At 45.7% G+C, this 27,859-nt stretch overlaps 1 pseudogene; it reads left to right on the plus strand.

Moving 5' to 3' along the window:
- The first annotated feature begins 1,411 nt into the window (after nt 1–1,411).
- The window catches only part of LOC135536018 (C-myc promoter-binding protein-like), a 167,222-nt pseudogene continuing 140,774 nt past the window's right edge, over nt 1,412–27,859 (plus strand).

Below are 27,859 nucleotides of genomic sequence, written 5' to 3' on the forward strand. Positions count from 1 at the left end.
AGACTACCTTTCTAGTACTAAACTCCACGGGGGAATTATAATTATGAGAGGATCTAGGGCTAGGCTATCTACACTGAAGAAAAATATAAACCCAACAAGTAAAATGTCGGTCCCATATTTCATGAGCTGAAATAAACGATCCCGTAAATTTTCCATATGCACAAAATGCGTATTTCTCTCAAATGTTTCTTCACACATTTGTTTACATCCCTGTTAGTGAGCATTTCTCTTTTGCCAAAATAATCCATCCATCTGACAGGTGTGACATATCATATGCTGGAGAAGTATGCTCTTCTCTGATGAATCCCAGTTTCAACTGTACCGGGTGGATAGCAGACGTGTATGGCGTTGTGTGTGAGAGCGGTTTGCTGATGTCAACGTTGTAAACAGAGTGCTGCATGGGGGTGGCGGGGTTATGTTATGGGCAGGCATAAGCTACGGACGCTGAACACAATTGCATTTTATCGATGGCAATTTGAATGCACAGAGATACTGTGACCAGATCCTGAGGCCCATTGTCGTGCCATTCATCCGCCAACATCACCTCATGTTTCAGCATGATAATGCACTGTCCCATGTCGCAAGGATCTGTACACAATTCCTAGAAGCTGAAAATCTCCCAGTTCTTCCATGGCCTACATACTCACAAGACATGTCGCCCATTGAGCATGTTTGGGATGCTCTGGATCTATGTGTACGACAGCATGTTCCAGTTTCTGCCAATATCCAGCAACTTTACACAGCCATTGAAGAAGAGTGGGACAACATTCCACAGGCCACAATCAACAGCCTGATTAACTCTATGCAAAGGAGATGTTGCCCTGCATGAGGCAAATGGTGGTCACACCAGACACTGACTGGTTTTCTGATCCACACCCTGATCCACACCCCTACCTTTTCTCTGTGAGAGCATATGCATATCTGTATTCCCAGTCATGTGAAACCCATATATGAACAGTAACTCAGTAAAATCTTTGAAATTGTTTCATTTGATTAAATTTAAAAAATGAAATTGTTTCATGTTGCGTTTATATTTTTGTTTTTGTCTGGGAAATTAACATTTTCAATAACACTTCACATTAAAGTACACTTACAATTATGTATAAAATGTATTATATGCATTTTATATATAGTCCTAAGCATTTTAATGTATTTTACCAGTACTTGTGTAGACTTGCAAGTCAGAATCTTTACAATCAAAATTGTATAACTTAGTTTGTAAAAAAAAACTAATTATTCGTTTATAGATAGTGTCGTTCATACATGTGTTACACAACTATAACACAATGATATGCTATTTTGGTGCTTCTTATAATTACATAGGGTGACCCGACAGCAGCCAAACCAAACCCGCGCGACGTAACGTATTCCCCATCACAACCAAAATGGCGGAGGACGGAGCCGGGTCGGCGCCTTGAACACAACTGGCTATAGAAATATTGTAGTCTATTTCTAGATATCAACGGCTGATTCAAATATTGACTGTTTTTAAAAATGTCAGTGTGTTTTTGAAGAAATTCCACCGAAGTTGGACGACGAGTGATATCGCGTTTGCTGGTGGTGTAAGTATAATGTTAATTAAACCGTTATTTTGTGAGGAGTTGATAAGGGGTTTAGCTATGAGTTTGCTAGCTAATGTGAGGTAACCGGCCGTAGCCAGGCTAACTAGGGCGAACGGTGTTTTATTCCAGGCTGTCACTCTCAGTTTAGTGGGATCACCCCTATGTGAATTTGAGCAGAATTCATGCAGTGAATTCACCGGATAACTGTCCAGACAGACAGTACCAGCCTCAGTGTGTCCTGCTTTTAAAGCTGCATTGTAATTGATTTAGTATCTCGTCGGCTTCTGTAATACCTTCATGCGTATGCAGATGACATGCCACAGGTTGCTGTCAGTCTGTCAAGGTGGTGGAGAACTCTGTGCATAATGAATATAGTTAGCTTTATTTTCGTGCCCCAGAGCATGGAATCACAGTATGGGAACCGTTTACAGGACCCACCTGTGTGGCTATGACTATGACCCTATGCAGGGACATAACGATTGACTGATTGGTTACATAGTGCACATTCTAGTGTCACGAATATATTTTTGTCTTGGACTATAATAAAGTAATGTGTGGGTCAGATAGTCTTAAAATAAAGCTGAATATCTTCCTCTGTCAGATAATAATTTAAGCTGGGGGAGAAAACCATGTGTCACTTCTGCTTGGCAGAGCTATGTAGTTATGTGCAGGAGGCGTGATGGTGTGCAAACAGAGTACAACATTAACTACTAGCTCAAGATTGAGGAAACAGGCATGGTGGTTTTTGACTGAGGAAACAATGTTGATCCTACTGTTTAGATTGAGCTGAAGTGAGTATAGTGGAAACGTGATTTAGATTTTGTATTCACTTGGATGTTTTGGTGGCAACAAAAAAGAAAGTATGCTGTTTGTGCTGTGGAAACAGCTGTATGGAAAGCAGATGTGTAAAAAACGTCTCCAAATTCTTGCATACTGGAATGATGGAGACATCAGATATGAATTAACTTTAGGCTGTTAAAGATGGATTTCCTCACGAGAGATTAAAGTGGTGACACCATACAGGACAGACAAGTCAGATCAAATCATACCATCACACTCTGACAGGAAGATAGACACAACCTACCCATGTGATTTGGAAACCTCACTGCCACTTATACCAGAGAGGTGGTTATATACTCACTCAGTAAACTGCACAATTCCTCTTCTGGATCCAAGTCAACAGTCTAGATTCTATCTTATCATATTCTATTTTATTCTACTCTGTGCGTCAATAACTAAGCTAATCCTGATCAACATTGTCAGTGTTCAACACAAACTCAGTTGTCATGATTTATGGAAAATAGTAAAACAATTGTTGGAGAGGAGAGAGAGAGACAGAGAGAGGGAGAGAGAGAGACAGAGAGAGAGACAGAGAGACAGACAGAGAGAGAGAGAGGAGAGAGGGAGACAGAGAGAGAGAGAGAGAGAGAGAGAGAGAGAGAGGAGGAGAGAGAGGGAGAGAGGGAGAGAGAGAGGAGAGAGGGAGAGAGAGAGAGCGAGACAGAGAGAGAGACAGAGAGAGAAAGAGACAGAGAGAGAGAGGGAGAGAGAGAGAGGAGAGAGAGAGAGCGAGACAGAGAGAGAGAGAGGAGAGAGAGAGAGAGAGAGAGGACAAAACGTAAGCAGTCTGCCGTGTCTGTTCCCGTTCTAACCAACGGTGTCCCTTGTATCGGAATGTTAAAAGGAGGAAAACATGTTGACCTCGCAAGGAAAACCACTGTCACACGTGAGAGAGAAATATGTGAAGGTAGTCAGTCAACAGTCAAGTCCTGCTTTTGAACCACACAGCATGAAGATTAGAGTTCCGGAAGCAGGGCTCGGGGCCCTGGTCAAAGTAGTACACTACATAGAGAATAGGGTGCAATTTAGGACGAAGACCAAGGCCTTGCCAAAGCCCAGGGGTCCTTTCTCACTGTGCAGAGAGGCAGCAGCTGCACCACTGATGGGGTTCAAAGCAAATGATGATAGAAGTTCAGATGTCAGTGTCCAGGGATAGGACATATTATAGGAGAACCAGACTTCATACAGGGGAACCAGTACATACATGAGAATGTAGCCTAGTCAGAATAGAAGATGATGCAGAATGTTGCCTAGTCAGAATAGAAGATGATGCAGAATGTAGCCTAGTCAGAATAGAAGATGATGCAGAATGTAGCCTAGTCAGAATAGAAGATGATGCAGAATGTAGCCTAGTCAGAATAGAAGATGATGCAGAATGTAGGCTAGTCAGAATAGAAGATGATGCAGAATGTAGCCAGTCAGAATAGAAGATGATGCAGAATGTAGCCTAGTCAGAATAGAAGATGATGCAGAATGTAGCCTCGTCAGAATAGAAGATGATGCAGAATGTAGCCTAGTCAGAATAGAAGATGATGCAGAATGTAGCCTAGTCAGAATAGAAGATGATGCAGAATGTAGCCTAGTCAGAATAGAAGATGATGCAGAATGTAGGCTACGAGAAAGACTAAGTAACGTATGAGATTTCTGTCTTCTTCAGCAAAGCTAACGGATATCAAATCAAATCAAATTGTATTTGTCACATGCGCCGAATACAACCTTACAGTGAAATGCTTACTTACAAGCCCTTAACCAACAATGCAGTTTTAAGAAAATAAGATTAACAAATAATTAAAGAGCAGCAGTAAATAACAATAGTGGGGCTGTATATAAGGGGTACCAGTACAGAGTCAATGTGCGGGGGCTCCGGTGTCGAGGTAATTGAGGTAATAGGTACATGTAGTTAGTGTTATTAAAGTGACTATGCATAGATTATAAACAGAGAGTAGCAGCAGCGTTCTGGGGGAGACAATGCAAATAGTCTGGGTGGCCATTTGATTAGATGTTCAGGAGTCTTATGGCTTGGGGGTAGAAGCTATTTAGGAGCCTCTTGGACCTAGACTTGGCGCTCCGGTACCGCTTGCCGTGCGGTAGCAGAGAGAACAGTCTATGTCTGGGATGGGAGGTTGGAAATAGACACATGACATCGGATGGACTGCTTTAGATTTGGAAACAAACCACAGAAATGGCAATTTCACAGGCTTGGATTAACATTGACTCAGGGATTGCAAAACAGAAACACCAATTAGGCCTCGGCTAAATCTGGGAACAGAGTATTTTGTAATGTATTAGGTCTACAAATGGGCAGGGTGTCTCCTGAATGTCAGTGGGTGGGCTGTTTTTACACTCTTGTTAGGCTGGCTGGCTGTGTGTTGGGTGGTTGGCTGGCTGTGTGGGTGGCTGGCTGGCTGGTTGGCTGGTTGGCTGTGTGTTGGGTGGCTGGCTGTGTGTTGGGTGGCTAGATGGCTGGCTGTGTGTTGGGTGGCTAGATGGCTGGCTGTGTGTTGTGTGGCTGGATGGCTGGCTGTGTGTTGGGTGGCTGGATGGCTGGCTGTGTGTTGGGTGGCTGGATGGCTTGCTGTGTGTTGGGTGGCTGGCTGTCTGTCTGTGTGTTGGGTGGCTGGCTGTCTGTCTGTGTGTTGGGTGGCTGGCTGTCTGTCTGGCTGTGTGTTGGGTGGCTGGCTGTCTGTCTGTCTGTGTGTTGGGTGGCTGGCTGTCTGTCTGTGTGTTGGGTGGCTGGCTGGCTGTCTGTCTGGCTGTGTGTTGGGTGGCTGTCTGTCTGTGTGTGTGTTGGCTGGCTGTCTGTGTGGCTGTGTGTTGGGTGTCTGTCTGTCTGTCTGTCTGTCTGTCTGTCTGTCTGTCTGTCTGTGTGATGGCTGGCTGGCTGTCTGGCTGGCTGTGTGTTGAGTGGCTGTCTGTCTGTCTGTGTGATGGCTGGCTGGCTGTCTGGCTGGCTGTGTGTTGAGTGGGCTGTGGTCTCAGAGGATTGATGTAACAGCACTAAGTCCTGACCAGCCTTTAAGTAAGGGGTTTAATAGTCACTTACTGGCAGATGCAAACATTGGTCTTACAGGGTGTTTGTCATTACAAACCCTGTTACTGTCTATGTCATCTGTAATATCACATAAACCATTGGGCTAAGCTGGGCTATAGGTCTATGTCATGTTCTATCCCAGTACCCATTGGTTTAGACAGGGCTAGGTTACATACAGTAACCATTGGTTTAGACAGGGCTAGGTTACATACAGTACCCATTGGTTTAGACAGGGCTAGGTTACATACAGTACCCATTGGTTTAGACAGGGCTAGGTTACATCCAGTAACCATTGGTTTAGACAGGGCTAGGTTACATCCAGTAACCATTGGTTTAGACAGGGCTAGGTTACATCCAGTAACCATTGGTTTAGGCAGGGCTAGGTTACATCCAGTAACCATTGGTTTATGCAGGGCTAGGTTACATACAGTACCCATTGGTTTAGGCAGGGCTAGGTTACATCCAGTAACCATTTGTTTAGACAGGGCTAGGTTACATACAGTACCCATTGGTTTAGACAGGGCTAGGTTACATCCAGTACCCATTGGTTTAGACAGGGCTAGGTTACATACAGTACCCATTGGTTTAGACAGGGCTAGGTTACATCCAGTAACCATTGGTTTATGCAGGGCTAGGTTACATACAGTACCCATTGGTTTAGGCAGGGCTAGGTTACATCCAGTAACCATTGGTTTAGACAGGGCTAGGTTACATACAGTCCCCATTGGTTTAGACAGGGCTAGGTTACATACAGTAACCATTGGTTTATGCAGGGCTAGGTTACATACAGTACCCATTGGTTTAGGCAGGGCTAGGTTAAATACAGTAACCATTGGTTTAGGCAGGGCTAGGTTACATACAGTAACCATTGGTTTAGGCAGGGCTAGGTTACATACAGTACCCATTGGTTTAGGCAGGGCTAGGTTACATACAGTAACCATTGGTTTAGGCAGGGCTAGGTTACATACAGTACCCATTGGTTTAGGCAGGGCTAAATAAGGGTTAAATAAAGAAATACAGTGAAATGCTTACTTACAAGCCCTTAACCAACAAGGCAGTTCAAGAAATAGAGTTAAGAAAATATTTACTATATAAACTAAAGTGAAAAATGAAATAAAAATACATTAAAAAGTAACGCAATAAAATTACATAACAATAACAAGGCTATGTACATGAGGTACCGGTACTGAGTCAATGTGCGGGGGTACAGGTTAGTTGAGGTAAATTGTAAAGTTACGATGCATAGATAATAAACAGCGAGTAGCAGCAGTGGAAAAACAAAGGGGGGGGGGGGTCAATGTAAATGTAATTAATTGTTCAGGCATAATGGGACCCAAGTGTTTTGAGGATCTTCCAGGTGCTTTTTGACAAACCTTAGTAAACGTTTTGGACGACATGTGTTATGCCTGTGTCCCTGGTGAAAACCAAACAGTGTATTCCCACAGTAAGAACCTCATACCAACAGACACGCATGGTGGTGGTAGTGTGATGGTTTGGGGAAGGCTTTGCTGCCTCAGGACCTGGACGACTTGCCTTATTTAACTTTGTTAATTAAATAAATGAAATAAGTATCACTTTTTTTAAATGTTATTTGCAAACTCAGGTTCCCTTTATCTAATATTAGGTTTTGGTTGAAGATCTGTTAACATTCAGTTTCAAAAATATGTAAAATAAATAGAGAAAATCAGAAAGGGGGTAAATACTTTTTCACGGCGCTGTAACTTAGATTTCAGTTCCAGTTCCCCTTATAGAGTAGTCCATAATTTAGCCACACTTTCTTCCTGTGTTGGTCTTGTTTACCATCTTCCTGGTATTGATCTTGGCTCTATTGCATTTGCTCTGGGAAAAGAAGATTAAACATGTGTCTTAATGACCTGCATCTTTACCAGCTATTACTGAGGGAAAGTCTGTCTTAATGACCTGCATCTTTACCTGCTACTACTGAGGGAAAGTCTGTCTTAATGACCTGCATCTTTACCTGCTATTACTGAGGGAAAGTCTGTCTTAATGACCTGCATCTTTACCTGCTACTACTGAGCGAAAGTCTGTCTTAATGGCCTGTATCTTTACCTGCTACTACTGAGGGACAGTCTGTCTTAATGACCTGCATCTTTACCTGCTATTACTGAGGGAAAGTCTGTCTTAATGGCCTGCATCTTTACCTGCTACTACTGAGGGAAAGTCTGTCTTAATGACCTGCATCTTTACCAGCTATTACTGAGGGAAAGTCTTTCTTAATGACCTGCATCTTTACCTGCTACTACTGAGGGAAAGTCTGTCTTAATGACCTGCATCTATACCTGCTACTACTGAGGGAAAGTCTGTCTTAATGACCTGCATCTTTACCTGCTATTACTGAGGGAAAGTCTGTCTTAATGGCCTGCATCTTTACCTGCTACTACTGAGGGAAAGTCTGTCTTAATGACCTGCATCTTTACCTGCTACTACTGAGGGAAAGTCCTATCGTCACTTGCCTCCATCCCTATGTTGTGCATTACTAGATCTCTGGACTGAATGAATCTCAATTAGAGCTCCTCTTTAATTGAAATTCCACCGTGATAAAGTTAACAGGAATTCAATTAACTCCAGGAGTCTCAAACTGGAAAAACAGAGATCATTTTTTTGTGGGGGAGGAAAATACAAATGATTAAAAAGGTTGATCTGTCCTCTCCTCTGCCCCCCCCTCCCCTGCTCCTCTCTGATTGGGTTAAATACGGAAGACACATTTCGGTTGAATGCATTCAGTCGTTCAACTGACTATGTGTTTCCTTTAATTTCTCTAATACACAGAATGGGGGATGGGGAGCTTATTAAGGTGAAAGCAATTGGCTGTCTTCACCTTCTGATGAGTCACAAAATCAAAGCACCTACTGGCGCTTCCCAAAGCAAAGAGCTGCCTGTGAATTGAAAAACACGCCAGGACAACAACATAAAACCCACAAGGATTTCGCAAACCTGTTGGCTGCCTTGCCTTGAAGCCTTAAAAGCTCTCTGAAGAATGGTTTTCTGCCAGGTCGTGAGGGAATTATCTAGGGTACGTCCCAAATGGAACCCTATTGTCTGTGTAGTGAAGGGCCCTGGTCTACAGTAGTGATAGATACCTAGGGTGGGTATGAAGGATAGATACCTAGGGTGGGTATGAAGGATAGATACCTAGGGTGGGTATGAAGGATAGATACCTAGAGTGGGTATGAAGGATTGATACCTAGAGTGGGTATGAAGGATGGATACCTAGAGTGGGTATGAAGGATGGATACCTAGAGTGGGTATGAAGGATAGATACCTAGAGTGGGTATGAAGGATGGATACCTAGAGTGGGTATGAATTAAGAGGCAAAACGTAACAATTAAGTGATTTCTGGATCATTTTTTCTGACGTACTCTCACTCTGTTTCTATAACTCTGTTTCTATAACTCTAACTATGTTTCTATAACTCTATAACTATGTTTCTATAACTCTGTTTCTATAACTCTGTTTCTATAACTCTGTTTCTAAAGCTCTGTACTGATGCTGGAGTCTTGTGTTTGTGGAAATCAGAGTATAGCTTTAGCCTCTGCCAATATGCCAGAGTAGACAGAACGGGTTGTTACTTTAGGTCTCTGTGTCTCTCTAAGGACATAAGGACCTGGCTTAAAGACTTAATGTCCTTCCATCCGTATTACATCAGCTGGAGAAAAGGAAGTAGGCTCGCTGGTGAACCACCCACTTACTGTGTTACCCCACAGTGGTGGCTACTTTACTGCAGTCACTTTGGGAATGAAAAAAAAGACCCCAATAGCTTCATTTAGCTGTGTCCCTGTAGCAGGGCACAACAGCCTGTGTCTAGCATCCCTGAAGGGACAGATAGCGTGACTGTAAGGTCAACAATACATCAGTATAAAGCTCATCTTTTATCATTCTTCCTGATGCACTATGAGTTAGGGCAGGGAATTACCAGGGACCTCTCCATACAATATTATCACCATGTGTAGGTACCGATACGACCGTACGATATGTGTTGTGATTCTATATGTATTATGATTCAATACTGTGATTTTATTGCGATTCGATGTTCCAAACATATTGTTCACCATATGTCTGCTGCAGAGAGACAAGAGAGACTCATGAGAAAACTAGTTTTGATCCGTCGTGGACATAAACGTGCTGAAAACATGTTGGCTCACTATTTAATACGTTTGGGCGCAGGTACAGCCGACTAGCACTAGCTAACGCTACCTACAGAAGCCAAAAAAACTCAAATATCGATATACACTACATGACGACATGTGAACGCCTGCTCTTCAAGCAGCTCATTCCAAAAATCATGGGCATTAAAATGGAGTTGGTCCCCTCCCTTTGCTGCTATAACAGCCTCTGCTCTGCTGGGAAGGCTTTCCACTAGATGTTGGAACATTGCTGCTATAACAGCCTCCACTCTTCTGGGAAGGCTTTCCACTAGATGTTGGAACATTGCTGCAGGGGACTTGCTTCCATTCAGCCACAAGAAAATGAGTGAGGTCGGGTACTAATGTTGGGCGATTAGGCCTGGTTTGCAGTCGGCGTTCCAATTCATCCCAAAGGTGTTCGATGGGGTTGAAGTCACGGCTCTGTGCAGGCCAGCCAAGTTCTTCCTCACCGATCTCGACAAACCATTTCTGCATGGACCTTGCTTTGTGCACGGGCGCATTGCCATGCTGAAACAGGAAAGGGCCTTCCCCAAACTGTTGCCGCAAAGTTGGAAGCACAGAATCGTCTAGAATGTCATTGTATGCTGTAGCGTTAAGCTTTCCCTTCACTGGGATTTGGGGGCCCGAACCATGAAAAACAGCCCCAGACCGTTATGACTCATCCGCCAGACCCAGATTAGTCCTTTGGACTGCCAGATGGTGAAGCGTGATTCATCGCTCCAGAGAACGCGTTTCCACTGTTCCAATGGCGGCGAGCTTGACATCACTCCAGATGACGCTTGGCATTGCACACGGTGATCTTAGGCTTGTGTGTAGCTGCTCAGCCATGGAAACCCATTTCATCAAGCTCACGTTAAAAGTAACTGAGCTCCTCAGTAAGGCCATTCTACTGTCAATGTTTGTCTATGGAGATTGCATGGCCTTATGCTCTATTTTACCCTCCCCCCATCACTACTATGAGTGACTGTACGCCAATTTGCCAGAGTAGATTATATGTCTTTCTGCTAAATGACTTAAATGTAAAATGTAAATGTCTTTCTCTAAGTCCATACGAACCTTGACTCAGCTAGTCCATCATCCACATGACGTCACACAGAGATAATGGAAATCAGCCTTATTGTGTTTCAATATGAGCAACATCAGTTACACTTTAAATGTGCTATTCCACTGTGTTTACCATGTAACATCAGTACTCAGTACCAGTAGAACTTTAAATGTGCTATTCCACTGTGTTTACCATGTAACATCAGTACTCAGTACCAGTAGAACTTTAAATGTGCTATTCCACTGTGTTTACCATGTAACATCAGTACTCAGTACCAGTAGAACTTTAAATGTGCTATTCCACTGTGTTTACCATGTAACATCAGTACTCAGTACCAGTAGAACTTTAAATGTGCTATTCCACTGTGTTTACCATGTAACATCAGTACTCAGTACCAGTAGAACTTTAAATGTGCTATTCCACTGTGTTTACCATGTAACATCAGTACTCAGTACCAGTAGAACTTTAAATGTGCTATTCCACTGTGTTTACCATGTAACATCAGTACTCAGTACCAGTAGAACTTTAAATGTGCTATTCCACTGTGTTTACCATGTAACATCAGTACTCAGTACCAGTAGAACTTTAAATGTGCTATTCCACTGTGTTTACCATGTAACATCAGTACCAGTAGAACTCTAAATGTGCTATTCCACTGTGTTTACCATGTAACATCAGTACCAGTAGAACTCTAAATGTGCTATTCCACTGTGTTTACCATGTAACATCAGTACTCAGTACCAGTAGAACTTTAAATGTGCTATTCCACTGTGTTTCAAATCAAATTGTATTAGTCACATGTGCTGAATACAACAGGTGTAGACCATACAGTGAAATGCTTACTTACGAGCCCCTAACCAACAATGCAGTTTAAAAAAAATACAGATAAGAATAAAAGATAAAAGTAACAAATAATTAAAGAGCAGCAGTAAAATAACAATATTGAGACTATATACAGGAGGGTACCGGTACAGAGTCAATATGCGGGACCACTGGTTAGTTGAGGTAGTATGTACATGTAGGTAGAGTTGACTATGTGACTATGTATTGATTACAACAGAGAGTAGCAGCGGTGTAAAGGGGGGGACAATGCAAATAGTCTGGGTAGCCATTTGATTAGATGTTCAGGAGTCTTATGGCTTGGGGGTAGAAGCGGTTTAGAAGCCTCTTGGACCTAGACTTGTCGCTCCGGAACCGCTTGCCGCGCGGGAGCAGAGAGAACAGTCTTATAACTAGGGTGGCTGGAGCCTTTGACAATTTTTAGGGCCTTCCTCTGACACCGCCTGGTATAGAGGTTCTGGATGGCAGGAAGCTTGGCCCCTGGTGATGTACTGGGCCTTAAGCACTACCCTCTGTAGTGCCTTGCTGTCGGAGGCCAAACAGTTGTCATACCAGGCAGTGATGCAACCCGTCAGGATGCTCTCGATGGTGCAGCTGTAGAACCTTTTGAGGATCTGAGGACCCATGCCACATCTTTTCAGTCTCCTGAGGGGGAATAGGTTTTGTTGTGCCCTCTTGTTTACTATGTAACATCAGTACCTGTAGAACCGACTTTTGATGTGGTATTCAACTGGGTTTAAACTGGGTTTCCTTCAGACTGAAAAAGGCACCCAATGGCATCATTTAGCAGCCAGACAGATGGGTGCTGATGTGTGTCTGTCTGTGTGTGTGTCTATTTTACACCCCATCACTGTCTGTGTGTGTGTGTCTCAAGCTGGCAGAGCCCGTCTGTAGAAGCAGAGTTATTTATCAAGGTTAGTTGATGTAGTCGTGGCTAATTAACACTCCCCAGTCTCTCACTGGCACTCTCAGTTAACGCCTAAAGATTACAGTACATCGTTGGCTGTCAGGAATTAGGAACAGCAAGCAATTTACCTGATTGATTTGAAAGCTAAGCACCCTCTACGTACTCCACTGATCTCTCTCTCTCTCTCTCTCTCTCTCTCTCTCTCTCTCTCTCTCTCTCTCTCTTTCTCTCTTTCTCTGTCTGTATCTCTCTTTCTCTCTCTTGCTCTCTCTCTCTCTCTCTCTCTCTCTCTCTCTTTCTCTGTCTGTATCTCTCTTTCTCTTTCTCTCTCTCTCTCTCTCTCTCTCTCTCTCTCTCTGTCTCTCTCTCTTTCTCTGTCTGTCTCTCTCTGTCTCTCTCTTTCTCTCGCTCTCTCTCTCTCTCTCTCTCTCTCTCTCTCTCTCTCTCTTTCTCTGTCTCTGTCTTTGGTATAGCTAAGGCAACAGGTGACAGGTTTTGAATAAATTATATTCTGAGACATGTCTCTGACGTTCACATCAACTCCCTGAATTAGTTTAAACTGTCAAGTATTTATCCTAACTAACATGAAGTACTTTCTCAGCTCAGTCTGTAGTTAATGAGGATATTCTATATAAAATCACACAGCAGTGGAAGCAGTTCCAAGTCAAGCTACTCCTCCTTACGTTGGAACAAATGTTTTACATCGTATTGGATGTGTTTATTAAAGACCCAAACACAGATGGACAAGTGTGAAAACGCCACTTGAGACTAACAGTCAGGAACAGCAAGCGAGGCAGCCCTATCTGAAGGAGAGCGTTCGTTCTATCAGTACCAACTGAAGCCCCAATTGAGATAATGTTCGATGTCCTACGTGGTTCCCTGTATCGTTGTCCTGCGTGGCTCCCTGAATCGTTGCTCTACGTGGTTCCCTGAATCGTTGCTCTACGTGGTTCCCTGAATCATTGCTCTACGTGGTTCCCTGAAACGTTGCTCTACGTGGTTCCCTGAATCGTTGCTCTACGTGGTTCCCTGTATCGTTGTCCTATGTGGTTCCTTGAATCGTTGCTCTACGTGGTTCCCTGAATCGTTGCGCTACGTGGTTCCTTGAATCGTTGCACTACATGGTTCCCTGAATCGTTGTCCTACGTGGTTCTCAGAATCATTGTCCTACGTGGTTCCCTGAATCGTTGCTCTACGTGGTTCCCTGAATCGTTGTCCTACATGTTTCCCTGAATTGTTGCTCTACGTGGTTCCTGAATTGTTGTCCTACATGTGGTTCCCTGAATCGTTGCTCTATGTAGATCCCTGAATCGTTGTCCTACGTGGTTCCCTGAATCGTTGCTCTATGTGAATCGTTTGCTCTACGTGGTTCCCTGAATTGTTGCTCTACGTGGTTCCTTGAATCGTTGCTCTATGTGGTTCTCAGAATCGTTGCTCTACATGGTTCCCTGAATCGTTGCACTACATGGTTCCCTGAATCGTTGTCCTACGTGGTTCCCTGAATCGTTGCTCTACATGGTTCCCTGAATTGTTGTCCTATGTGGTTCCCTGAATCGTTTCTCTATGTTGTTCCCTGAATCGTTGTCCTACGTGGTTCCCTGAATCGTTGCTCTACATGGTTCCCTGAATCGTTGCTCTACGTGGTTCCCTGTATCGTTGTCCTATGTGGTTCCTTAAATCGTTGCTCTACGTGGTTCCCTGAATCGTTTCTCTATGTTGTTCCCTGAATCGTTGTCGTGGTTCCTGAATCGTTGCTCTACATGGTTCCCTGAATCGTTGCTCTACGTGGTTCCCTGTATCGTTGTCCTATGTGGTTCCTTAAATCGTTGCTCTACGTGGTTCCCTGAATCGTTTCTCTATGTTGTTCCCTGAATCGTTGTCCTACGTGGTTCCCTGAATTCTTATTCAAAATTCTGAATTTCCTTCTTATTTATAATGTATAACTTCACCATGCTCAACGGGGTATTCAATGGGTTCTTATTTATAATGTATAACTTCACCATGCTCAACGGGATATTCAATGGGTTCTTATTGATAATGTATAACTTCACCATGCTCAACGGGATATTCAATGGGTTCTTATTGATAATGTATAACTTCACCATGCTCAACGGGGTATTCAATGGGTTCTTATTGATAATGTATAACTTCACCATGCTCAACGGGATATTCAATGGGTTCTTATTGATAATGTATAACTTCACCATGCTCAACGGGATATTCAACTGGTTCTTATTTATAATGAATAACTTCACCATGCTCAACGGGATATTCAATGGGTTCTTATTGATAATGTATAACTTCACCATGCTCAACGGGATATTCAATGGGTTCTTATTGATAATGTATAACTTCACCATGCTCAACAGGATATTCAATGGGTTCTTATTGATAATGTATAACTTCACCATGCTCAACGGGATATTCAATGGGTTCTTATTTATAATGTATAACTTCACCATGCTCAACGGGATATTCAACTGGTTCTTATTGATAATGTATAACTTCACCATGCTCAACGGGATATTCAACTGGTTCTTATTTTTAATTGTTTTCACCCATTAGGTGACCTTCTTTGCGAGGCGTTGGAAAATCTCCCTGGTCTTTGTGGTTAAATCTGTGTTTCAAATTCACTGCTTGACTGAGGGACCTTAAAGACAAATGGATGTGTGGGGTACAGAGATGAGGTAGTCATTCAAAAATCATGTTAAACACTATTAAATGCACACAGAATGAGTCCATGCAACTTATTATGTGACTTGTTACTCACATGTTTTACTCCTGAATGGCTTGTCATAACTTATTGCCTCAAGACATTTCAACTTTTAATTTTTAATTTAATGTTGTTGTTTTTTAACAGGAAAACACAATTCCACTTTCACATTATGGGGTATTGTGTGTAGGCCAGTCACAAAAACATCTCATTTTAATCTATTTTATATTCAGGCTGTAACACAAAATGTGGAACAAGTCTGAAATGGCTCCCTATACCCTACATAGTCCAATAGTGTAGACCAGGGGCTGCACCCTACATAGTCCAATAGTGTAGACCAGGGGCTGCACCCTATACCCTACACAGTCCAATAGTGTAGACCAGGGGCTGCACCCTATACCCTACACAGTCCAATAGTGTAGACCAGGGGCTGCACCCTATACCCTACACAGTCCAATAGTGTAGACCAGGGGCTGCACCCTATACCCTACACAGTCCAATAGTGTAGACCAGGGGCTGCATCCTATACCCTACATAGTCCAATAGTGTAGACCAGGGGCTGCACCCTATACCCTACATAGTCGAATAGTGTAGACCGGGGGCTACACCCTATACCCTACATAGTCCAATAGTGTAGACCAGGGGCTGCACCCTATACCCTACATAGTACAATAGTGTAGACCAGGGGCTGCATCCTATACCCTACATAGTCCAATAGTGTAGACCAGGGGTGCACCCTATACCCTACATAGTCCAATAGTGTAGACCAGGGGCTACACCCTATACCCTACATAGTCCAATAGTGTAGACCAGGGGCTGCACCCTATACCCTACATAGTCCAATAGTGTAGACCAGGGGCTGCACCCTATACCCTACATAGTCAATAGTGTAGACTAGGGGCTGCACCCTATACCCTACACAGTCAATAGTGTAGACCAGGGGCTGCATCCTATACCCTACATAGTCCAATAGTGTAGACCAGGGGCTGCACCCTATACCCTACATAGTCAATAGTGTAGACCAGGGGCTACACCCTATAACCTACATAGTCCAATAGTGTAGACCAGGGGCTACACCCTATACCCTACATAGTCCAATAGTGTAGACCAGGGGCTGCACCCTATACCCTACATAGTCCAATAGTGTAGACCAGGGGCTGCACCCTATACCCTACATAGTCAATAGTGTAGACCAGGGGCTGCACCCTATACCCTACATAGTCCAATAGTGTATACCAGGGGCTTCACCCTATACCCTACATAGTCCAATAGTGTAGACCAGGGGCTGCACCCTATACCCTACATAGTCAATAGTGTATACCAGGGGCTGCACCCTATACCCTACATAGTACACTACTCCTGTGGTCTTTTACAATAAACACCAGCTGCACCAGCTTGAAACCAGCTCTCTGTCTCCCCTCGTGTTCATTACAACTAGTTTTTAATGTGTACCACGTTGGTAGGGATCGATGTGAAACACAACAAGGCCTGTTCTGCTGTGTCCTCTATAGCCAGTGGTGATAACACGTAATGCTTAATGAACTGACTGACCCTGAACACCTTAGTGCTGTTCTCACAACAACTTTACCTTGAAGACGTGACTGAACTAAGGGCCATGGACTTAGAGACCTCTCTGACACACGCACGCACGCACGCACGCACGCACACACACACACACACACACACACACACACACACACACACACACACACACACACACACACACACACACACACACACACAGTTGTGTACAACTAAACTTGTGGGGACACACAATTGATTCCCATTCAAAATCCTATTTTCCCTAACCTTAACCCGAAACCCTAACCCTCAACCTAAATCTAATTATAAACCTAACCCTAAATCTCAACCTAAATCTAATTCGAAACCTAACCCTAAACCTCCTAGAAATAGAATTAGACCTTGTGGGGACTGTCCCCAGTTGGTCAAATTTGTGTTTGTTTATTATTCTTGTGGGGACTCACAAGTATAGTTAAATACGTCCAGACAGACAGACAGACAGAGACAGACAGACAGACAGACAGACAGACAGACAGACAGACAGACAGACAGGGAACATGACAGACAGACAGACAGGGAACATGACAACGTCTCTAAGGAAACTCTTAAAGGAGAAGATGTACACATGAAATTGTCATTCTGAACCTGATCCACACCTCAATCTGTTTCCCCCTTATCCAGCTGTTCCATTCTGAACTAGATCCACACCTCAATCTGTTTCCCCCTTATCCAGCTGTTCCATTCTGAACTAGATCCACAACTCAATCTGTTTCCCCCTTATCCAGCTGTTCCATTCTGAACTAGATCCACAACTCAATCTGTTTCCCCCTTATCCAGCTGTTCCATTCTGAACTAGATCCACACCTCAATCTGTTTCCCCCTTATCCAGCTGTTCCATTCTGAACTAGATCCACACCTCAATCTGTTTCCCCTTATCCAGCTGTTCCATTCTGAACTAGATCCACAACTCAATCTGTTTCCCCCTTATCCAGCTGTTCCATTCTGAACTAGATCCACACCTCAATCTGTTTCCCCCTTATCCAGCTGTTCCATTCTGAACCTGATCCACACCTCAATCTGTTTCCCCCTTATCCAGCTGTTCCATTCTGAACCTGATCCACACCTCAATCTGTTTCCCCCTTATCCAGCTGTTCCATTCTGAACCTGATCCAGCTGTTCCATTCTGAACTAGATCAATCAATCTGTTTCCCCCTTATCCAGCTGTTCCATTCTGAACTAGATCCACACCTCAATCTGTTTCCCCCTTATCCAGCTGTTCCATTCTGAACTAGATCCACAACTCAATCTGTTTCCCCCTTATCCAGCTGTTCCATTCTGAACCTGATCTACAACTCAATCTGTTTCCCCCTTATCCAGCTGTTCCATTCTGAACTAGATCCACACCTCAATCTGTTTCCCCCTTATCCAGCTGTTCCATTCTGAACTAGATCCACACCTCAATCTGTTTCCCCCTTATCCAGCTGTTCCATTCTGAACTAGATCCACACCTCAATCTGTTTCCCCCCTTATCCAGCTGTTCCATTCTGAACTAGATCCACAACTCAATCTGTTTCCCCCTTATCCAGCTGTTCCATTCTGAACTAGATCCACACCTCAATCTGTTTCCCCTTATCCAGCTGTTCCATTCTGAACCTGATCCACACCTCAATCTGTTTCCCCCTTATCCAGCTGTTCCATTCTGAACTAGATCCACACCTCAATCTGTTTCCCCCTTATCCAGCTGTTCCATTCTGAACTAGATCCACAACTCAATCTGTTTCCCCCTTATCCAGCTGTTCCATTCTGAACTAGATCCACACCTCAATCTGTTTCCCCCTTATCCAGCTGTTCCATTCTGAACTAGATCCACACCTCAATCTGTTTCCCCCTTATCCAGCTGTTCCATTCTGAACTAGATCCACCTCAATCTGTTTCCTTACAACTAGATCCACACCTCAATCTGTTTCCCCCTTATCCAGCTGTTCCATTCTGAACTAGATCCACACCTCAATCTGTTTCCCCCTTATCCAGCTGTTCCATTCTGAACTAGATCCACACCTCAATCTGTTTCCCCCTTATCCAGCTGTTCCATTCTGAACTAGATCCACACCTCAATCTGTTTCCCCCTTATCCAGCTGTTCCATTCTGAACTAGATCCACACCTCAATCTGTTTCCCCCTTATCCAGCTGTTCCATTCTGAACTAGATCCACACCTCAATCTGTTTCCCCTTATCCAGCTGTTCCATTCTGAACTCAAGATCCACACCTCAATCTGTTTCCCCCTTATCCAGCTGTTCCATTCTGAACTAGATCCACACCTCAATCTGTTTCCCCCTTATCCAGCTGTTCCATTCTGAACTAGATCCACACCTCAATCTGTTTCCCCTATCCAGCTGTTCCATTCTGAACTAGATCACCTCAATCTGTTTCCCCCTTATCCAGCTGTTCCATTCTGAACTAGATCCACACCTCAATCTGTTTCCCCCTTATCCAGCTGTTCCATTCTGAACTAGATCCACAACTCAATCTGTTTCCCCCTTATCCAGCTGTTCCATTCTGAACTAGATCCACACCTCAATCTGTTTCCCCCTTATCCAGCTGTTCCTTATCCAGCTGTTCCATTCTGAACTAGATCCACAACTCAATCTGTTTCCCCCTTATCTGTTTCCCTCAATCTGTTTTATCCAGCTGTTCCATTCTGAACTAGATCCACAACTCAATCTGTTTCCCCCTTATCCAGCTGTTCCATTCTGAACTAGATCCACACCTCAATCTGTTTCCCCCTTATCCAGCTGTTCCATTCTGAACTAGATCCACAACTCCAATCTGTTTCCCCCTTATCCAGCTGTTCCATTCTGAACTAGATCCACACCTCAATCTGTTTCCCCCCTTATCCAGCTGTTCCATTCTGAACTAGATCCACAACTCAATCTGTTTCCCCCTTATCCAGCTGTTCCATTCTGAACTGATCCACAACTCAATCTGTTTCCCCCTTATCCAGCTGTTCCATTCTGAACTAGATCCACAACTCAATCTGTTTCCCCCTTATCCAGCTGTTCCATTCTGAACTAGATCCACACCTCAATCTGTTTCCCCCTTATCCAGCTGTTCCATTCTGAACCTGATCCACACCTCAATCTGTTTCCCCCTTATCCAGCTGTTCCATTCTGAACTAGATCCACACCTCAATCTGTTTCCCCCTTATCCAGCTGTTCCATTCTGAACTAGATCCACACCTCAATCTGTTTCCCCCTTATCCAGCTGTTCCATTCTGAACTAGATCCACAACTCAATCTGTTTCCCCCTTATCCAGCTGTTCCATTCTGAACTAGATCCACACCTCAATCTGTTTCCCCCTTATCCAGCTGTTCCATTCTGAACCTGATCCACACCTCAATCTGTTTCCCCCTTATCCAGCTGTTCCATTCTGAACTAGATCCACACCTCAATCTGTTTCCCCCTTATCCAGCTGTTCCATTCTGAACCTGATCCACACCTCAATCTGTTTCCCCCTTATCCAGCTGTTCCATTCTGAACTAGATCCACACCTCAATCTGTTTCCCCCTTATCCAGCTGTTCCATTCTGAACTAGATCCACACCTCAATCTGTTTCCCCCTTATCCAGCTGTTCCATTCTGAACTAGATCCACACCTCAATCTGTTTCCCCCTTATCCAGCTGTTCCATTCTGAACTAGATCCACACCTCAATCTGTTTCCCCCTTATCCAGCTGTTCCATTCTGAACTGATCCACAACTCAATCTGTTTCCCCCTTATCCAGCTGTTCCATTCTCTGATCCACCTCAATCTGTTTCCCCCTTATCCAGCTGTTCCATTCTGAACTAGATCCACAACTCAATCTGTTTCCCCCTTATCCAGCTGTTCCATTTCTGACACCTCAATCTGATCATTCTGAACACCTCAATCTGTTTCCCCCTTATCCAGCTGTTCCATTCTGAACTAGATCCACACCTCAATCTGTTTCCCCCTTATCCAGCTGTTCCATTCTGAACTAGATCCACAACTCAATCTGTTTCCCCCTTATCCAGCTGTTCCATTCTGAACTAGATCCACACCTCAATCTGTTTCCCCCTTATCCAGCTGTTCCATTCTGAACTGAATCTGTTTCCCCCTTATCCAGCTGTTCCATTCTGAACACACCTCAATCTGTTTCCCCCTTATCCAGCTGTTCCATTCTGAACTAGATCCACACCTCAATCTGTTTCCCCCTTATCCAGCTGTTCCATTCTGAACTAGATCCACACCTCAATCTGTTTCCCCCTTATCCAGCTGTTCCATTCTGAACTGATCCACAACTCAATCTGTTTCCCCCTTATCCAACTAGTTCCATTCTGAACTAGATCCACCTCAATCTGTTTCCCCCTTATCCAGCTGTTCCATTCTGAACTAGATCCACACCTCAATCTGTTTCCCCCTTATCCAGCTGTTCCATTCTGAACTAGATCCACACCTCAATCTGTTTCCCCCTTATCCAGCTGTTCCATTCTGAACTAGATCCACACCTCAATCTGTTTCCCCCTTATCCAGCTGTTCCATTCTGAACTAGATCCACACCTCAATCTGTTTCCCCCTTATCCAGCTGTTCCATTCTGAACTCCAGCTGATCTGAACACACCTCAATCTGTTTCCCCCTTATCCAGCTGTTCCATTGTGAACTAGATCCACAACTCAATCTGTTTCCCCCTTATCCAGCTGTTCCATTCTGAACTAGATCCACAACTCAATCTGTTTCCCCCTTATCCAGCTGTTCCATTCTGAACTAGATCCACAACTCAATCTGTTTCCCCCTTATCCAGCTGTTCCATTCTGAACTAGATCCACACCTCAATCTGTTTCCCCCTTATCCAGCTGTTCCATTCTGAACTAGATCCACAACTCAATCTGTTTCCCCCTTATCCAGCTGTTCCATTCTCTGTGTAACCTGCTGCTAGAATGGATGGAGAGGTAGCCTGTCGCTCGAGTCGCTACAAAATGGAAGATAATGTTGATGTAATGTTTTATAGAGCCGCATCACTGTACTGAGAGATTTTGTTTCTTCTAAAAGGACATATTTGGTTGTTTTTTGAAGCATTGGTCCATGTTTTTTTCATAGCCCCCTGTACTGCACAACAAGGGTGAGGAAGTGAATCTCTGGTTGGGGCTTAAGGGAAATCACAACAACAACAATAAACTGTCTGGATCCTTCCATAACATGCCATTTACATCAAAAATAGAGATTTGGTTGTAAAAAAAAAAAAAAGAGGCAAAATTCTCCTTTAACTTCTCCAGTTGCTGTGTTGAACGTTGAGAAACTGTTGTCTCTACATCCTTGGCTTCCTGGGTCGTCTGGCACGTCTTGTGAAGTGACTGCCTGTGCTGAGAGGGATCTCTCGGTGGGATCTCCCTTGTTATACTTCACCACAAACAGAGAGGTATCTCTGAGTGTTCCTGCTGGGAAGAGTGTCTCTGGAGAGATGACAATGTGTTATGTTAAAGCCTCGGTTAGCGTTTCACTTACTTGTTTCAGTAACTTGTTCCTAAAAACAATTCCCCATCTATAATGTGTATGTAAAGAACTTGATGCAAGCTATCTCTATAGTGTGACAAAGATGACACGTCATTGTCATTTGGAGCGGCAGGTAGCCTAGTGGTTAGAACGTTGGACTAGTAACTGGAAGGTTGCAAGTTCAAACCCCCGAGCTGACAAGGTACAAATCTGTCCTTCTGCCCCTGAACAGGCAGTTAACCCACTGTTCCTAGGCCGTCATTGAAAATAAGAATTTGTTCTTAACTGACTTGCCTAGTTAAATAAAGGTAACCAGAATTTATACCAAGGAACCTTCTGTATAGTCCGATTTCCTGTTTCTTCAACCTGGCGGGTTGAGGAGGTTGTGCCCTCGGGGTAGTGTGTCTTCAACCTGACGTTGGGGTAGTGTGTCTTCCAAATAGTGTCCCAGTCATTGCAGGGGGCAGCAGGGTTAGAGTGGTTAGAGCGTTGGACTAGTTCATAAACGTAGACCATCAACGAAATCAGCATCTTAAACCAGTTTGCCAGCGTTTTATATAGAAAGTCAACCGTGTTTCTGTTGCTTCAGTAGTGATCAGGGACGTGCAGCTATAGTTGAATATAGTTATAATATAGTTTTCCTTCACATAAAATACATGCATAACATTCATCAGAAAATAGTTTCACTTTCATCAGATGACACCAGAAGTACAACACTATTTAACTGTCAGCCACACAAGGAAATGGGTTTATAATGAAGAAGCAAGGTGTTGTTTTGGGGGCAAAAAAACTATGCATGGCCATGTTTATCATAGACAGAATGTAGGCACAACCGCTGAAGAGGGAGCAGTTCTGATCCCAGTCCACAACCCCCGAAGAGGGAGCGGTTCTGATCCCAGTCCACAACCCCTGAAGAGGGAGCGGTTCTGATCCCAGTCCACAACCCCAGAAGAGGGAGCAGTTCTGATCCCAGTCCACAACCCCAGAAGAGGGAGCAGTTCTGATCCCAGTCCACAACCGCTGAAGAGGGAGCCGTTCTGATCCCAGTCCACAACCCCTGAAGAGGGAGCGGTTCTGATCCCAGTCCACAACCCCTGAAGAGGGAGCGGTTCTGATCCCAGTCCACAACCCCAGAAGAGGGAGCAGTTCTGATCCCAGTCCACAGCCCCCAGAAGAGGAGCAGTTCTGATCCCAGTCCACAACCGCTGAAGAGGGAGCCGTTCTGATCCCAGTCCACAACCCCTGAAGAGGGAGCGGTTCTGATCCCAGTCCACAACCCCTGAAGAGGGAGCGGTTCTGATCCCAGTCCACAACCCCCAGAAGAGGAGCAGTTCTGATCCCAGTCCACAACCCCTGAAGAGGAGCGGTTCTGATCCCAGTCCACAACCCCAGAAGAGGGCGGTTCTGATCCCAGTCCACAACCCCTGAAGAGGGAGCAGTTCTGATCCCAGTCCACAACCCCTGAAGAGGGAGCAGTTCTGATCCCAGTCCACAACCCCTGAAGAGGGAGCGGTTCTGATCCCAGTCCACAACCCCAGAAGAGGGAGCAGTTCTGACCCCAGTCCACAACCCCTGAAGAGGGAGCAGTTCTGACCCCAGTCCACAACCCCTGAAGAGGGAGCGGTTCTGATCCCAGTCCACAACCCCTGAAGAGGGAACGGTTCTGATCCCAGTCCACAACCCCTGAAGAGGGAGCAGTTCTGATCCCAGTCCACAACCCCTGAAGAGGGAGCGGTTCTGATCCCAGTCCACAACCCCCTGAAGAGGGAGCAGTTCTGATCCCAGTCCACAACCCCAGAAGAGGAGCGGTTCTGATCCCAGTCCACAACCCCAGAAGAGGGAGCAGTTCTGATCCCAGTCCACAACCCCTGAAGAGGGAGCGGTTCTGACCCCAGTCCACAACCCCTGAAGAGGGAGCGGTTCTGACCCCAGTCCACAACCCCTGAAGAGGGAGCGGTTCTGATCCCAGTCCACAACCCCTGAAGAGGGAGCGGTTCTGATCCCAGTCCAATCTCTTCTCCTGTCTCAACCCCTGAAGAGGGAGCGGTTCTGACCCCAGTCCACAACCCCTGAAGAGGGAGTGGTTCTGATCCCAGTCCACAACCCCTGAAGAGGGAGCAGTTCTGATCCCAGTCCACAACCCCTGAAGAGGGAGTGGTTCTGATCCCAGTCCACAACCCCTGAAAGGGAATGGTTCTGATCCCAGTCCACAACCCCTGAAGAGGGAGCAGTTCTGATCCCAGTCCACAACCCCTGAAGAGGGGCAGTTCTGATCCCAGTCCACAACCCCTGAAGAGGGAGGCGGTTCTGATCCCAGTCCACAACCCCTGAAGAGGGAGCAGTTCTGATCCCAGTCCACAACCCCTGAAGAGGGAGCGGTTCTGATCCCAGTCCACAACCCCTGAAGAGGGAGCAGTTCTGATCCCAGTCCACAACCGCTGAAGAGGGAGCAGTTCTGACCCCAGTCCACAGCCCCTGAAGAGGGGCGGTTCTGACCCCAGTCCAATCTCTTCTCCTGTCTCAACCCCTGAAGAGGAGAGAGGTTCTGAGAGGAGTCCAATCTCTTTCTCCTGTCTCAACCCCTGAAGAGGACAGGTTGTTCTGACCCCAGTCCAATCTCTTCTCCTGTCTCAACCCCTGAAGAGGGAGGCGGTCCTGATTCTGCCCAATCAAATCTCTTCTCCTGTCTCAACCCCCTGAAGAGTTAGCAGTTCTGTTTCAGGCAGTGTGTTTGTGTGTTTATCAACTCATTAGCATGTGGTTGGGGTATATAGGAAGCAGAGGCCATTAGAGCAACGGGAGACTGGCTTGTATTAATCACACCTCAGACTCAGGCGTGTCCTGAATGTTAACACAGCCACGCACAGAGAGACATTCACACCTCAGTCAGGAGGAGAGGAGAGGAGAGGAGAGGAGAGGAGAGGAGAGGAGAGGAGAGGAGAGGAGAGGAGAGGAGAGGAGAGGAGAAGAGAGGAGAGGACAGAAGAGGAGAGGAGAGGAGAGGACAGGAGAGGAGAGGACAGGAGAGGAGAGGACAGGACAGGAGGTATTCTTAGCATTCTGCTCAGGTTGACTTGGTCTGTCCTCCGTCTCTAGTCCTAGAAGTGGAGAGGACAGGAGGTATTCTTAGCATTCTGCTCAGGTTGACTCGGTCTGTCCACCGTCTCTAGTCCTAGAAGTGGAGAGGACAGGAGGTATTCTTAGCATTCTGCTCAGGTTGACTCGGTCCTCCGTCTCTAGTCCTAGAAGTGGAGAGGACAGGAGGTATTCTTAGCATTCTGCTCAGGTTGACTCAGGTCCTCCGTCTCTAGTCCTAGAGAAGTGGAGAGGACAGGGAGGTATTCTTAGCATTCTGCTCCAGGTTGACTCGGTCTGTCCTCCGTCTCTAGTCCTAGAAGTGGAGAGGACAGGAGGTATTCTTAGCATTCTGCTCAGGTTGACTCGGTCCTCCGTCTCTAGTCCTAGAAGTGGAGAGGACAGGAGGTATTCTTAGCATTCTGCTCAGGTTGACTCGGTCCTCCGTCTCTAGTCCTAGAAGTGGAGAGGACAGGAGGTATTCTTAGCCTTCTGCTCAGGTTGACTCGGTCTGTCCTCCGTCTCTAGTCCTAGAAGTGGAGAGGACAGGAGGTATTCTTAGCATTCTGCTCAGGTTGACTCGTCTGTCCTCCGTCTAGTCCTAGAAGTGGAGAGGACAGGAGGTATTCTTAGCATTCTGCTCAGGTTGAGTCTCTGGTCTAAGTGGAGAGGACTTAGCCTCGGTCCTCCGCTCTAGAAGTGGAGAGGACAGTATGTTAGCATTCTGCTCAGGTTGACTCGGTCTGTCCTCCGTCTCTAGTCCTAGAAGTGGAGAGGACAGGAGGTATTCTTAGCATTCTGCTCAGGTTGACTCGGTCTCCGTCTCTAGTCCTAGAAGTGGAGAGGACAGGAGGTATTCTTAGCATTCTGCTCAGGTTGACTCGGTCCTCCGTCTCTAGTCCTAGAAGTGGAGAGGACAGGAGGTATTCTTAGCCTTCTGCTCAGGTTGACTCGGTCTGTCCTCCGTCTCTAGTCCTAGAAGTGGAGAGGACAGGAGGTATTCTTAGCATTCTGCTCAGGTTGACTCAGTCTGTCCTCCGTCTCTAGTCCTAGAAGTGGAGAGGACAGGAGGTATTCTTAGCATTCTGCTCAGGTTGACTCAGTCTGTCCTCCGTCTCTAGTCCTAGAAGTGGAGAGGACAGGAGGTATTCTTAGCCTTCTGCTCAGGTTGACTCGGTCCTCCGTCTCTAGTCCTAGAAGTGACAGGAGCATTCTGCTCAGGTTGACTCGGTCCTCCGTCTCTAGTCCTAGAAGTGCTGCACGGCACGCGGATCTCCTGACATAGAAACGCGGATAAGAAAATAAACGTTCATTTCCCACAGGGTTATTTTTTACAGAGAGATGGAACAGTGAACCCTCCCTGGTCTAACTAGAAGCAGATGCTTGGCTGTGGAGGACTTCTCTCTGGTCTGTTTACATTCTCCAGCCCTCCTTCTCCCTGTCTCCATCCACCTCACCTGCTGTGTCAATGGCTGCATCCCAAATTGCACACTATTCTTCTTTATAGTGCACTACTTTGACCAGGACCCATTTGGTCAACAGTAGTGCACTATGTAATCAAATTAGTGCACTATGTAATCAAAGTAGTGCACTATAAAGGAATAAGGTGTCATTTGGGACACACATTGTGTCTCTGCTGAATGTCCAGCCAGACAGCTGGAGGGGACGGCTTCTCTGGTATCAGCTCCAGCAGGGAGGGGTGTTCAGAGTCCAGAGCGTCCAGAGAACGGGCTCTGTTCCTGGGCTTCCATTCGATCTGTCTCCCCTCCCTGGCCTGGAGTCTCAGCCAGCTGGAGGATGTTGATCTAGCCAGATAATGTGTTGTCTTTACCGGCCCCTGGCTGGGCTGTGGCCAACCATTAGGAGGTTGTTGTTGGGTTTCTGGACGGATGCTGTGTTGAACCCACTCCTCCCTGTTCCCCTGGCTGGGCTGTGGCCAACCATTAGGAGGTTGCTGTTGGGTTTCTGGAGGGATGCTGTGTTGAACCCACTCCTCCCTGCTCAGAGGGGTTAGGGCCCAGAGGGGTTAGAGCTCAGAGGGGTTAGGGCTCAGAGGGGTTAGGGCTCAGAGGGGTTAGGGCTCAGAGGGGTTAGGGTTCAGAGGGGTTAGGGTTCAGAGGGTTAGGGCTCAGAGGGGTTAGGGCTCAGAGGGGTTAGGGCTCAGAGGGGTTAGGGCTCAGAGGGGTTAGGGCTCAGAGGGGTTAGGTGTCAGAGGGGTTAGGTGTCAGAGGGGTTAGGGCTCAGAGAGGTTAGGGCTCAGAGGGTTAGGGCTCAGAGGGGTTAGGTGTCAGAGGGGTTAGGGCTCAGAGGGGTTAGGGCTCAGAGGGAGAGAGATGTAGAGTTTAGGGCTCAGAGCCCTACTCAGAGGGGTTAGGGCTCAGAGGAGAGAGATGTAGAGTTTAGGGCTCAGGGCCCTACTCAGAGGGTTAGGGCTCAGAGGAGAGAGATGTAGAGTTTAGGGCTCAGAGCCCTACTCAGAGGGTTAGGGCTCAGAGGGAGAGAGATGTAGAGTTTAGGGCTCAGAGCCCTACTCAGAGGGTTAGGGCTCAGAGGGAGAGATGTAGAGTTTAGGGCTCAGAGCCCTACTCAGAGGGTTAGGGCTCAGAGGGAGAGAGATGTAGAGTTTAGGGCTCAGAGCCCTACTCAGAGGGGT

This window comes from Oncorhynchus masou, unplaced genomic scaffold (genome assembly GCF_036934945.1).
Source record: "Oncorhynchus masou masou isolate Uvic2021 unplaced genomic scaffold, UVic_Omas_1.1 unplaced_scaffold_545, whole genome shotgun sequence".
NCBI classification, from domain to species: Eukaryota; Metazoa; Chordata; class Actinopteri; order Salmoniformes; family Salmonidae; genus Oncorhynchus; species Oncorhynchus masou.